Source organism: Jaculus jaculus, chromosome 5 (assembly GCF_020740685.1).
Source record: "Jaculus jaculus isolate mJacJac1 chromosome 5, mJacJac1.mat.Y.cur, whole genome shotgun sequence".
NCBI classification, from domain to species: Eukaryota; Metazoa; Chordata; class Mammalia; order Rodentia; family Dipodidae; genus Jaculus; species Jaculus jaculus.
This window is the reverse complement of record NC_059106.1, coordinates 7,829,011-7,836,352: the sequence shown is the minus strand read 5'-3', so window position 1 is coordinate 7,836,352 and position 7,342 is coordinate 7,829,011. Positions and strand designations below refer to the sequence as shown.

Below are 7,342 nucleotides of genomic sequence, written 5' to 3'. Positions count from 1 at the left end.
TGACCTCCAGATGCAGAAACATCCTGAGCTGGGCAAACCCTCCACTATCCAGACCATCGCCCGTGTGGGCAGACTACAGATCAGATCCTTCAGGCAGGCAGGGTCCCTGCTGGATCCTTACATGCCCTGCTGCCCGCTGCCAGAGGTAGGTGGACCCCAAGTTGATCAGCCAGCTAGATAGATGCCAACTAGACAAACTCCAGCTAGATAGATTGCTCAGACATGATCCTCTAGATGAACAAGTGAGTGAATACATGTCTTCAGCTGTATGCACAGATGGACTGGGCTGGGAAGATGACTCAGCAGTTAAAGGTACTTGCTTGAAAAGCTTGTCAGCCTGGGGCTCAATTTCCTCAGCTACTTTCATAAAGCTGGATGGGCATTTATTTGCAATTCCAAAAGACCCTGGTGAACCCGTACACGCCCATGTGCAAAGAAACCATATGTATATGTTTTTGGTTTTTCGAGGTAGGGTCTCATTCTAGCCCAGATTGACCTAGAATTCACTATGTAGTCTCAGGCTGGCCTAGAATTCAGTGATCCTCCTACCTTGGCCTCCTGAGTGCTGAGATTCAAGGCGAGAATCACCACACCTGGCAAATTTTTAAAAATTGTTTGAGCAGCACACCCTAGGACCTCTTGCCATTGCAAACGAACTCCAGAGGCACGTGCCACTTTGTGCATTTGGCTTTATGTGGATTCTTGGGAGTTGAACCCAGAGTGCCAGGCTTTGCAAGCAAACTCCTTCAACTGCAGAACTATCTCCCCAGTCACAATTAAAAAAAAAATTAAAAAATAGAATTCTAGGGCTGGAGAGAAGGCTTAGTGGTTAATTGCATCTGGAGTTTGTTTGCAGTGGCTGCCCATTTTCTCTCTCTCTCTCTCTCTCTCTCTCACTCTCTCTCTCCCCGTCTTTCCTCCCTCTCTTTTTATCTTTCAAATAAGTAAAAATAAAATATTTTTTTAAAATAGAATTCTGTATAATTGGAATAATATCAAAAGCTACCTCAAATATAGATAAGTAAAAGTAAATTTGAGTATGAATTCTGCTTAAAGCCCAGTGTTTTTTTTTAGCATTTATTAATTGCTTCATTAAATCAGTGAATCCAAAAATTATCCTGCATATTGTTACTGCTATAACTTCTAATTGAGGAAAAATATTTGAACCATGTATAATGCCTAACAGCAGGACAGATTTCAAATGCATTGAACATTAAGTGTAAAATGTTTAAATATAAAGCATTACCAGAAATTTTGGAAAAATTTAAATCTTAGGCTATAACAATTGTTGTTTTCAGTGCAGATAAAAACCAGAAGCTCAAATGATAAATTTTAATTTTTTAATTTTTATTCATTTATTAGAGACACACACACAGAGAGAGAGAGAGAGAGAGAGAGAGAGAGAGAGAGGGAGGGAGGAGTATGGGCGTGCCAGGGCCTCTAGCCACTGCACATGAACTCCAGACGCGTGTGTCACCTTGTACATCTGGTTTACGTCAGTCCTTTGGCTTTGCAGGACAACGCCTAAACCATCGAGCAATCCCTCCAGCCCACAAATGATAACTTTTAATTTCTAAGAAGATATCAACCTTATAATAATTACTTGAAAGAAAGTCAGGAAATTAATTACAGTCTTGAAAAAATATGACTGAAACTTGTTTTCTTTTTTTTTTTATTGACCACTTCCATAATTGTAAACAATACCCCATGGTAATCCCTCCACTTTCCCCTTTGAAACTCCACTCTCCATCATATCCCCTCCCCTTTTCAATCAGTCTCTCTTTTTTTAAATTAATTAATTAATTTATTTATTTATTTTTAAATTTTTATTAACATTTTCCATGATTATAAAATATATCCCATGGTAATTCCCTCCCTCCCCACCCCCACACTTTCCCATTTGAAATTCCGTTCTTCATCATATTACCTCCCCATTACAATCATTATAATTACATATATACAACAGTCTCTTTTTTATTTTGATGTCATGATCTTTTCCTCCTATTATGGTCTTGTGTAGGTAGTATCAGGCACTGTGAGGTCATGGATATCCAGGCCATTTTGTGTCTGGAGGAGCACGTTGTAAGGAGTCCTACCCTTCCTATGCCTCTTAACATTCTTTCCGCCTCCTTTTCTGCAGTGGACCCTGAGTGAAACTCATTTTCAGTTATGTGGAGAAGGCTGGAGGAATGGCTCAGTGAGTAAGGCGCTTGCCTGCAAAGCCTGAGGACCTGGGTTCAATTTCCCAGTACCCACATAAAGCCAGATGTACAAGGTGACACAGGCATCTGGAGTTCGTTTGCAGCGGCTAGAGGCTCTGGTGCACCCATTCTCTCTCTGCCTGTCTCTCATGAATAAGTAAATATGTGAGGGGATCCTATGAATTAGTTGCTGCCACAACCTCAGAGTAAAATGTACAGAGTAATGTATGGAGTTCTCAGCACTTGGGAGGTAGAGGTAGGAGGGTCAGGAATTCAAAGGCAGACTGGACTGTGAGATGCTGTCCAAAAACAAAGGTGCAAAGATACTCAGTACTGTGCATGAAACTTAGAATTATGCTGGCAAAGCTGTTTTCACATATTAGCAAATATCTGAAAGTTTGATTATAGTGTGTTGCCTATAAAATGATCATAACAGGGGCTGGGGTGATGGCTTAGCAGTTAAGGCACCTGCCCGCAAAGCCTAAGGACCCAGGTTCCATTCCTCAGTACCCATGTGAGCCAGATGCACAAAGTGGAGCATGCATTTGGAGTTTATTTGCAGTGGCTGCAGACCCTGCTGTGTCCATTCTCTCTGCATCTTTCTCATATATTTTTATTTTTAAAATTTATTTATTTTATTATAATTATTTGAGAGAGAGAAGGGGGGAGGGAAATGGGCGCACTAGGGCCTCCAGCCACTGCAAACAAACTCCAGATGCGTGCGCCCCCTTGTGCATCTGGCTTACATGGGTACTGAGGAATCGTAACTAGGTCCTATGGCTTTGCAGGCAAATGCTTTAATCGCTAAGCCATCTCTCCAGCCCTTTCTCATATTAGAAAACAAGTGGTCATAACAGGTTATTCTCTGTAGCACTACAAGTAGCCAGGAAATTAGGAGCCTCTTTAAACACTGCTTGGTGGGGGTCTTGTCTGAATAAGTTCTAGGATGGACTATTACGCAGCTGTAAAAAACCAAACAAAACACAGGTTTGGGTGCAACCTCCCAATCACACTGGTGCACCTGTAGTCGCAGGTGACCACTGCAAGGCTGAAGAAACACAGGAGCCTAGAAGTTCAAGGACAGTGTAAGAAACTTGGCTACCTGAGCTGAGGCACCCTTGAATCATAACTTTAAAAATATATGTATATGTATACACATACACACACACACATATATAGCTTCCTCAATTTGCATATCCTTGCACAGGGGCCATGCTAATCTCTGCATAGTTCCAATTTTAATATATATGCTGCCGAAATAAGCACTAGTTTTTTTTTTTTTTAATATTTTATTCGAGGGCTGGAGAGATGGCTTAGCGGTTAAGGTGCTTTCCTGAAAAGTCTCATGACCCAGGTTTGATTCCCCAGTACCCGCATAAGCCAGACACACAAGGAGGCCCAGGTACACCCATTCATTCTCTCTGTCTGCCTCTTTCTTCATCTATCTCTTGTTCAAATAGATAAGTATTTTAAAAATATTTATTTGACAGTGAGCAAGCAAGTGAGCGAGCGTGGGCACAGGCCTCCTGTCGCTGCAGATGCACTCCATACGCACAAGCCACCTTGTGTATCCGGCTCTGCACGGGTCCTGGGGAATTGAACCCTGGGAGGACAGGCTTTGAAAGCAGCATCTTTAACCACTGAGCTAGCCTGAACCGGCTCTCGCCTAAAATCTTTCCGCAAGCAGGAGCAGTGTGGCAGGCAGAACCCCTACTCCTGAGAGCCCTTGAAGACTACAGGCCTTCCTTAGCTCTCACATTCTCCATTACTTCCATGACTTTTAATTTTTTAATTTTAATTTAATTTATTTATTAGCGAGCGAGAGAGAGAAAGAATGGGCATGCCAGGGCCCTTGCACCCCTTTGTGCATCTGGCTTACATGGGTCCTGGGGAATTGAACCTTGGTCATTTGACTTTGCAGGCAAGCGCTTTAACACTAATCCATCTCTCCAGCCCCCTCTGTGACTTTTCTCATGTATCATTTCCTCCAGAAACTCACGAAAAGGGACTCCCTGCTTTGTTCTTCAGATTGCCTGAGCCAGCGCTCAGGCTGCGGGCTTTAGGACTTCACCTGGATGTGGAATTGCTCTATAAATTCTAAAAGGGTAATTCATCTCGGCCTTTCTCATGAAACCAGCCTACTCTCCCCTATTCTTTATTAGAAGGAGGGAGGGAGGGAGGAAAGGAAGGGAAGGATAAAGGAAGGAAGGAAGGAAGGGAAAAATGAAAAGAGCAAGAGTACAAGAAGACCAGCTCTTCTCATCCCTGGGTCTCTGGACTTCTGATGGCCACTGTTCCTGCCCTCTCCTGGACCTTGCCTGCAGCTCCCACGTCCATGACTGTCCTGCCCTTCTCTGGGTGAGGGCTGGCCTCCTGTCTCCACCTGGCCGGACCAGAAGAACTCCCTATGTGGAGTGACCCGCTTCCACCTCTGGGGTGCTGGGGGCACAGGTGTGCCCCATCACGCCCAGTTTATGCCGTGCTGGGGATCGAACTCAGGGCTGCATGCATGCCAGGGAAACACTCTACCAGCTGAGCTCCATGCCCAGTCCCTGGAGTGCCTTGGAATGAACTCTCCCGCCCTCCAGCAACTTTCAGCCAGTGAGCGGGTGATGGTGATGCGTGCACATCTAGCTCCTACCCTCAATGAGTAGCTCTAAATTATGTTTCTTGAGCAGGTTCTCCTAGTTTTCCCAGGACTCTGGGGCTTCAGGCTTCTCCAGTGGGAGCTGCTATGAAATCCCACCCTCGGCTCACTGTCGCCTTCCTGGTCTCTGTCCAGTCTGTCTTCCAAGTAGACAGCTCATTTCAGAACCCTCGCATCTCCACTTAGACCTGGGACCTCACTTCTCACTCCAGACACTGCTCTGTTTCTCTGCTTTCTCCAAAAAGCAGGCTGTGTGCTGTCTCCCCCTCTTCTCCCATCCTACCTGGCTGCTTTGTGGACCTAGCTACCACTAGTGAGGTCAGTGCTGACTCAGGCTTCTTACATCCAGCTGAGGCATCCCAGGACATGGTCCATTTGCATGTTTGGACCCACCCTTACATTAGACCATTTCTTCCTCCTCCTCCTCCTTCTTTCTTTCTTCCTTCTTCTTTTCCAGGTAGTGTCTCACTCTAGCCCAGGCTGACCTGGAATTCACTAAGTAGTCCCAGGGTGGCCTCGAACTCATGACGATCGTTCTACCTTCTCTTTTTCTTTTTTTTTTAACTTTATTGACAGCTTCCATAATCTATCTTTTTTTCCTTTCTCTTTCTTTCCCCTTCCTTCCCCTCCCTCCTTCTCTCTTTCTTTTCTTTTGTTCTTTTTCTTTCCTTCCCTCTCCTCTCCCCGACACCCCTCCCCCCCCAGTACCTATGTAAAGCCAGATGCACAAAGTGGCACATTGATCTGGAGTTCCTTTGCAGCAACAAGAGGCCTTGGCATGCTGTCTCTCTGTCTGTCTCATAAATTAATAAAATATTTTAAAAAATAAGACTCACAACTTTATTTATGTGCTGACAGTGTCTTGGGCTAGGTGGGGATATAGATAGTTAGCAACTGGGAACATTCATATGCTTTGTATATGACTTAAAATAATTTATTCTCTGAAAATAATGAAAACTTCAATAGAAAGCAAGAGCTATGTATCCGGTGGCATTCATTTTTAAAAGTTGGAAGCAACCAAGAATTGCGGGGGACACTATTTTCAGCTCATGCACAATATGTAAAATGCTTCTGAATGAAGTAAGCCACATGCAAATGAGCTCCTTGGGGACAGAAAAGTCTGCCTAAGGCCACCCAGTGACAGAGACCTGCTCCTGGTGGGGAGCGCGAGAAACAGACGCACGTCTCTCGGCGATCAGATCGTGGGTCAGGCGATCAAGTTCTAAAAGGCGAAGGGACCTGACTGTTTCCTCCTCACAGACACGCGCCCTCCCTTGCGCTGGCAGGTGCGGTGCACAGAAAAGCATCAAAGGATGCTTCACCCCAGCCTCAGCTCTGCAGCACAACTGACATTTTTTGTTTTGTTTTGTTTTTCGAGGTAAGGTCTTACTCTAGGTTAGGCTGACCTGAATTCACTATGTAGTCTCAGGCTGGCCTTGAACTCACAGCGATCCTCCTGCCTCTGCCTCCCCAGTGCTGGGACTCTTGGCTCTACTGCTTAATACTTCCCAAATCATTAAATTTCAACATGACCTGTGATAGAGACACTAAACCATAAAGCTATAAAGAAAAAGCCCTCTGATTTTGTTCTACTTTTTCCTTTTCTTTCTTTGTGGTGCTGAGGATCAATGCTAAGGTCTCACACATGCTAAGACCAGTGCCCTACCACTGACCTATAGCCCCAGATCCTATTTTTCTTATTATTTCTTTGAGTTGGTTTTATATCTGATGCTTTTCACTTGTCCATGTCTTAAATAATGGTAAAATCATCAAAATAAAAGTTTCAAGCCGGGCATGGTGGTGTACACCTTTAATCCCAGATGGGGAAGCAGAGGTAGGAGGATCACCATGAGTTCAAGGCCACCCTGAGATTACATAGTGAATTCCAGGTCAGTCTGAGTTAGAGTGAGACCCTATCTCGAGAGAAAAGAAAGTTTCCATTAGTATCCATTAGTGTCCTTCAGAATCTCATTGTCAGTCCCAGGAACACTACAGTCTGAAGGTGGACTTGCTGCTTTTGTCCCATTCACTGAGGAGGGTTTACATAGGATTTGGGTCCTTAGAGATACATCTAGCTTGTCTGGCTTCATCCTGGCCTCTGGGCTAGGTCTGCAAAGAAATAGGGCTAGTGGGGCCCCTTCAGGCCCAGGCTGGTAAAAAGGATGGATGGTTTGTTTTCTTGCTGTGGGCTGGGGAGGTGGCTCGTGGCTGAAGGCACTTGCCTATAAAACCTATGGATCGAACTTCAGTCCCCTCCAGCACTTGGGTAAAGCCAGGTGCAAAGTGGTGCATGGACCAGTGACCCACTGCAGACTAGCTAGACGAGTTGTTTGGCAGAGGCAAGAGGCCCTGTGTTGAAGGTACAAGGAGAGCAGAGACGCAGCCGGGCCTAATAGCGCATGCGTTTGACCTCAGCACTCGGGAGGCAGAGGTAGGTGGATCGCCATGAGTTCAAGGCCACCCTGAGACTACATAGTGAATTCCAGGTCAGCGT

At 45.0% G+C, this 7,342-nt stretch overlaps 1 pseudogene; it reads right to left on the bottom strand.

Moving 5' to 3' along the window:
- Nucleotides 1-3,366: 3,366 nt before the first annotated feature.
- LOC123461215 lies at nt 3,367-3,467 on the bottom strand (annotated as a pseudogene).
- Nucleotides 3,468-7,342: the final 3,875 nt, after the last annotated feature.